Raw genomic sequence first — 6,496 nt, 5'->3', positions numbered from 1 at the left:
GGACAGGCAGCTGCAGACTACTGCTGCTATGGGTAGGGAAGCAATTAATTTGCTGCTGAACTCTTCACAAAGTGTTTTTCCATATTTTGGGCACAGTTAGAATGTAAAAGTTACATTGACAGTAGGAACAGCAAGTTCTCCACCAGAAAGATTAAAAACAAAAAAAAAAATTCAATCCACCTCCACAGGTCTATGCTGTACTTTTTCATGTCTGAGTCCCAGCACTATCAGAATAACAGCCTGAATGCTGGTTGTGTGTGGTGAAGCTTCTGGCACACTCAGGGCTATTGCAGCATCTGCTTTACAACCCTCAGGTCACCACTGAGTCACAACTGTGCAAGCACAAGACGAGAGGGCCCAGCCAGAGCAGGGGGACAGGACAGCTATGGCCTCACCAGCCCTTGCTCCTGGCAGTCACTCCTCTTGCAGCGCAGGTGGTGATGCCTGAAGTTTTAGCTTTCCTATTTTCCAGATTCTATACTGCGTTAGTGTGTAACTCTGAACTTCATATAGAGTGTTAGCAAGTTCTCCTGACAGTTTAGCTACACGAAACAATCCTTCTCCAGCCTGGGAACCAATGACACCATTGCAGCTTCAGGTCCCAGAAATAGAAACAACAGCGAATTGAAGAGAGCAATCTAGAGGATGGGACTTCACAACCTGAAGCTGTAATTGTGCAATTAACCCCAATATCTAAATGGAAAAAAACTTACAAAAGTGTGAAAACATTCACACATGGATGTGTGACCCATCATCCGTCTTGGGTGTAGCCTCAACCAGACTCTTGTACTGTCCAAGGTGTCTCCTTTGAAGGCTTTTTAATAAATCCCACCTTTATTCCTTTAACAATGTCCAGCTCCCAGCACTGCCTCTGTTCCAGGCACCTCTCGAGGGATCAGTGCAAGAAGGGCTCTCATCTGCTGGGCTGCCAACCAAAGAGCTCCCAAACAGGTGGGAACAGTTTTATGCTCTCCCAATCAAGGCAAGGCACACCTCAGTGGTGAAATTCCCAGGTGTTTGCTGTTCCCTCATTAACACAGGTGCTGAAACTGTAGAAAACAGTTTTGAATTTTGGAAAGATACCTTTAAACCAAGTTCTGAGTTCTGTGGGATTTGCAGAGACCACCTCTCAAGAGGCAGAACAAACCTAGCAGATGTTACTGGCCTCAAAGCAGACAAGGTGCTCTGTCCTGAGGGATCAGCCCTCACTAACCAAAAGCAAGGTCAACAATAACACCATGTCCAACATTTGTAAATGGAATTCTGCAAAGCAAAAATTTTATTGGAACATTCCTGACACATTTACATATGCTTTCCCCACACTTTTGCCAGAAAGGACACCTTATAGAATAGAAAACCTGCCAAAAACAAATGCAGTTCAACTCTGGGAATAATTTTTGAAAGTCTGTTCCTTCCTGGATGTGAGCAAAGGTTATTATGTGTCTAGAATAGATCCAGTCCAGACAGATGGAACATCATGGGGGGAGGAGGACTGAACTCATGGTCTGTTTGTTTCCTGAAGAGCCTTTTGTAATGAACTCTGTAAAAAGACTTTTTGTAAATTCAAGTGAACTAAATTGCTTTATACAGCACTGGAATAAACAACTTATTGACAATTAGATTTTTTTTAATTGCTTAAGAAATGAATCTTGGAAACAGAAGAACAAGGAGGAAAAATTGGATAAAATAATTTAAAAATGCACACCTGTCAGTAGGCTGGAAATTAAACCTCTTCCAAAAAAGAGTTACTCATTTAAATCATATGAGCAATCCCATCAAAAGTCAGGAGATTATTATTTTCAGGAATAAAGATCTCTACTGTTCTTTTCAAGCTCTGACCAGCCTCAGATCACAGAACCATCTATCAAGATCCTCAATAATCCATCCTGTTCCCTGTGTTGTTACTGTCTGTAATGAACAATGTGCCCTAGAAACTACCACATGATCTGAAACCCCCTGAATCTTTAACAGGATGCGGTCTTGTAAGATTTGCAGCCTCTCCTGACAATTTTTGAAAGGGCAAAAGCACTGCAAACACATGCTGAAAATTTGAGCATAAAAGAGAAATCTTAGTGGTGTTTTTCTTCAGCATCAGATATATATTACTGAAAAAACCAAGAAACACAAAAAAGCAGAACCAAAACAAGGAACTTATGATCTTAAGCCAAAACTGTGAAAGAGACCTGAGACAATCTTAGCAGGCCTCATGAGACTGAAATGATTTTCAGCCACACCTAATGTTATTTTAACTTATCTGCTTGTACCATTTGACCCTGTTTGGTCCAGCTCTTGTTCTTACTCAGGTACTGAAGTGCCAGCTTTGGTGGAAATCTCAGAGGGAAGAAATGAGCACATTTCAGTTCAGTCCCAGCTATGGTACCTCCCCTTCCCAGCTTCATCTCCAGCACAGTGCTTTCACTCCTTTCCCCAGTCCTACAGAAGGGGCAATGCAGAGTAAAAGGCTCCTGATCATTCTTCATCTCTTTACCACAACGTGGTCGTGGGGACTTCTTTCTGACTGCTCCTCCCATGGGAAAACAAGACAAATATTGGTTCAGGCAATTGAAAGTAAAAACCTACTGCAAATATACAATTTGTGTTTGAGTGAACTTTTGAGTAAGTCTTTACCTAGTTTTGCTCACATTCAGGCTATGGTCTTCTAGAACTAAAAAAAACCTTGAGAATTCCTTCACAGATATTATCCACTGATAATTTAAAATGAGGCTTAAATGGCAACCTGTTTATACCACAAAAAGTGAAATTAGTAAATGGATGATACTGTAAAAATCCAACTAGCTTTTAATATTGAATTGCTATGGATCATAGGTTTGTTTCATAGCTCTCTGAAACCCGCCCTTAAGAGTAATTTAAGAATAATTACAATAGCATTTTTCAAACATGTTTCAATCGTGACTGCCAGTGCAAGGGGGGCTACAGCAGAAAAGGTAGGAAAGGCAAAAACTGGCTCAAGACTTTTCCCCCTCTTCTGCCTCCCCAGGAGATTTTGCCAAAGCAGATGACACACCAAACTGTGCTACATGGCAAACTGGAGCAGAGAATTCACCCGAGTCAAAAGTCCGTCCCCTGTTTTCTTTCTTCAGACACCACTGATGAAGGAGATTGGCAACATTCACTCAGGATCACTATCCAAATGCCCACATCCTTAGGCCATAATCTGAAACCCTGATTTTTCGCTCAGGAAAGCTGGCATTTGGCAACAGAAATTCAAAGGCAAAGAGCCAGTTGCTCCAGACTGCATCATCACAGACAACCCATCTCAGGTTCACTGCTAAGTTATTTTGGTGCCAAATAAGTTTTCAACACAACGGTCTTCCAGCACAGGAATTTAAGAACCTCCAAAAGAGGGAAATATAACCCAGAAGGAAAATTTAAAATTAAAAAAAGTGAAGACAAAACAAATTCAACTGTACCCAGCAACATCTTGGGAAAAGAAATGAATGAAGGAAAAAGTTGTGGATAGCTCTGTATCTGATTTTATACAGTCTGCATAGAAATGCTTTATCATCACCTACAATATAAGCAACCCAACATTTTTAGTACTGTATAGAAGCATGTATATTTTTTGTACTGAGGAGAGTTAATTTTCATCTATTTCCTCTATTTCCTCCATTCAGGCAACTACTTAATACATTGATCTTTGTTGCATTTCCATTTTCTCCACCAATACACTTCTTATAATTGGAATGAGCTGCTCTATTAAGCTTCTTAATAGATTCTATGTTCTCAAAACCCAATAACTTCAGGACAATACATTAAAATAGACAACAAATTAAGCTTGCTGTTTGCAAATGTGAGACCCCATCAACAGTGACCTTTAAAGTTACTGCAAGGACACTGTTTAGAATTGGCTGCAGAGAAGCCAGTATCTGATACATGTAATTGCATTAGTTTGTGCCAATGCTAAGCACCCTGAGACTCCTCTGATGGCCAGGAACAAATCACAGTTCTGATGTGAAGCAGCATTGCACACATGTGCAGATGTCAATGAATTCACTTAGAGCTGTGGGTGCACAGTGGCTGTGGAATAAACAGGACCTCTGCATCACCCAGCACAGACATTGCCTGGTTTGAGTGATGCAGTCTGGGCTTAGCTTTGTATATGCAAACAGTGTTGAGCATTACACACAGCACAGAAGTATTTTGACAGTCTAACATATTTATTTTAATTATATCAATTTGCTCCAATAGCCATGCCACAATATCACATTAACTTAGTTTGGAATACCATGTGAGCAGAGTTTTTATTTGCAAACCATTACAAAGATGTAATTCCATTTAAAAATAGCAAGCGGTATAAAATAATTCTCTCAAAGCTGGTTAGCCCTGGTATGATTTCTGCCTCTGCCAATAGCTAATAGCTACCTTCACATGCATTTTAGATCACTTCTTAATTAAGTCGGAGGGGTTTTCTACCGCAGCTGAAGAAAAGGGTGACCTGATAATGTGGAGGGTGAGCACCTGCAATACACAGAGCAGCTGGAGCCAGGGGAGAGGCATGCCTGACAGACACATGGTAAACTGCTGGAGTGGGTGTTTGCCACAACCCAGCCTCTAGGACAGGGCAGGAGATCACATTTGCTCCAGCAGGTGTATCACCAATTCCAGCCTGAGACCAGACTGAAACAACACTAAGAGTTAGGAGGAATGAGCCTGGTAAAGTGAATCTGGGTAGATAGCCCAAAAGGGAAGATTGTCTTCATCTAGCTTTGTGCTTCCTGGGAAATGTTTTATTTAAAAGTGAGTCCCCAGCTGCCCTTCACCTGGCATTAGCCTTTGCTAACCACTTCCACAAACAGCTCCATGAGTAACATCAGCAACACAGCCGCCCTCCTGGCTGCCAATTGACCCCTCACACCTCTATTTATATTTGATTCCAATGCCTGTTTCCTTGCAATTTCAGTTTCTTTCGAGTTACACATGTCCGCAGCCTGGCAGGGTGAACTGTTGCAATCCCCCTGCTCACAGGCAATTAGTGAGTGTACACTTCCATGTGAAATACTTTGGCATACAGTTCATTTTGTATTACCCTGCCTGCATGACCTGTACGGCACCTTCTACCAGCACGTTGCTTTTTTTAGCACGGAAATCGTCGTACAAACGACTTTGCTTTTGTTACAGTTTTTCACATTTGCCTCAGGCTTAATCACGAGCACAACTGCTAATTATTTGCACCTCCCACAGCGCGGACTGGGCTTATCCAAGATAAGAACAGTTCAGCCCCTCCTTCGCCACCTGCCAGCCCAGGCCTGCTGCCAGCAATTCCTCTGATAACCCCGCCTGTGGCAGCAGCTGAGGACGAGCAGTAAATATTGTTTATTTTCCTAGGGCACTTTTACTTGGAGGCTGTGGCGAGGGATGTGGGGCTGGGCGGGGGGCACAACTGAAACAATCCAGGCCAAAAGCGCTGTGAGGGACTGCTGTTACCACTAAAACCTAGATTTATTTCATGTTTGGGGACAAAACCCAAGTACCTTTGTTAGCTGGCATGTGGTGGTTCTCCTCAAAAGCAATATTAACATGTCTCCAGCCAGGCAGGGGCTGTAGCTCTTTTCAGGCTGGCAGAAATGCCAGCCTCCTCAGCGGGCAGGGCTCCCTGGAGCCTTCCCGCAGGGCTGGAAATCCGGGAGCAGGAGCAGCCGGCAGGGCAGGCCCTGACCCGTACTCTGTGCCACCGCCATTCTCTCGGCAGGGCTGGAAATCCGGGAGCAGGAGCAGCCGGCAGGAAAGCCCCTGACCCGGCCCCCAGTGCCTTTCTCTCAGCAGGGCTGGAAATCGGGAGCGGCAGCAGCGGCAGGGCAGGCCCTGACCCGGACCCGGTGCCACCGCCATTCTCTCGGCAGGGCTCACTACACACACAGCTCCCACCCACTGCCTACTAAACTTGTGTTCATTTCAAACACGTCTGGTCAATTTCCAGCGTTTCCTCTCCCATTGAAGAAAGCTACCTAAAGGAAACAAGTATCATAATCCAAAACAAGTATCTTTACTGTCTTCCCGGGTGGAACATCTTCACGCTCCTTTGGTTTGCCGAGTGCTTCTCTCCACAATGAAGACTGAAGCCCACCATTTTTATCTCTGGCAGAGCTATTATGGATAAACCAGATCTAAGTTATTTTTCATTACGTGCAAATGGCAAATGTGAAAACCTAAAAGTCTAATGTTGCAGTGCTGACTTCTCAGGCAACTGCTTGTCACATGTGAACACATGGAAGATGCAAACAGCGCCTAAGATGGAAGTTCACTCACAACAGCATAAAACCAGGGATAATAGAAACACTTCCTTGATGGCTTAATTAGACCTAGCCTAGCACAGCTGGACAGAAGCAGAAAAAACCCTGCAGAAACAAAGTCATGGCCAGCCATCCTGTACTACTCCATGGGGCAAAATGCCAACAATTTCCTTGTAAATCTCTGAAGGCAGCAGTTGTGTATTCAGCAGAGACTCTTCAATTATTCAAACAATAAACCATGTTTT

This window comes from Melospiza melodia, chromosome 9 (assembly GCF_035770615.1).
Source record: "Melospiza melodia melodia isolate bMelMel2 chromosome 9, bMelMel2.pri, whole genome shotgun sequence".
Taxonomy (NCBI): domain Eukaryota; kingdom Metazoa; phylum Chordata; class Aves; order Passeriformes; family Passerellidae; genus Melospiza; species Melospiza melodia.
The sequence above is the reverse complement of the archived record's forward strand: the minus strand, read 5'-3'. Positions refer to the sequence as shown.